The sequence below is a fragment of the Phaethon lepturus genome, unplaced genomic scaffold (genome assembly GCF_000687285.1).
Source record: "Phaethon lepturus isolate BGI_N335 unplaced genomic scaffold, ASM68728v1 scaffold8440, whole genome shotgun sequence".
Taxonomy (NCBI): domain Eukaryota; kingdom Metazoa; phylum Chordata; class Aves; order Phaethontiformes; family Phaethontidae; genus Phaethon; species Phaethon lepturus.
Window position 1 is genome coordinate 19,274 of NW_010510014.1, and position 858 is coordinate 20,131.

Consider the following 858-nt stretch of genomic DNA (forward strand, 5'->3'; position numbering starts at 1 on the left):
AATACTATGAGAGGAGGAAGCTAAAAATTTGTACCACCTACTATACGTATATACATACAATATGTATATATATGTATATACATATAGTATTGATATAAATATATAAATGCACATATATACATAATATCAAATTTATTTTTATAACACTGCTAATCTTTTGATAAAGGTAGAGAAGAAGTAAAGCTGTTTTGAGCCCAGCTCATGTAAGGCCAGGCATCCTAGGAAATACCTAGGATGTGCTTCTCTTCTTATTCAAGAGCTGAGGAGAAAGCTGCTGAAAGATTAGAGATAAATTTTGAGGACAGAAGAGATGTTCTCTTTCACAAGCCTGTTAAGAATCAGTCACTTTGATCTTCTGCTCCAGAGGAGATGGAGCAAAAAAAGCCAACCAACAATGAAGAGGGAAAAGCATCATAAATGTAATAGAATCTTTCATAACACCATGTTTGCGTGTGATGTCTAATATCCTGCTTTTCCCTTGCTAGACCTTCTTTCTTTCTCCTTTGCAACAGCATTGTTTCCTATGCATAGGGAAAGGAGGTAGGACAGTAATGAATAATGACTTTGGCTATTTATTCCAGGTGTTTGAAATACTAATTTAAATGTAAAATATATAGTATGAGTGCTCATCCTGTTGTTCACAGCTCCTCTTCCCTACCATGATTCTTCATGGATTGTGCATCTGCCTTTCTTCTACCCTTCCTTCTCGCTTGGGAAGTGCCGGTACCCTGCAACTTTCCATTCTCCTTGGAAGAGACTGGTGGCCCTCTTAACGTGGAGACAGAAACTGGAGCAGCAGTCTGTGGCTGTCTTGACATATTCATAGTTGAAGTCTATGAAAAGAAAATATGGGAAAGA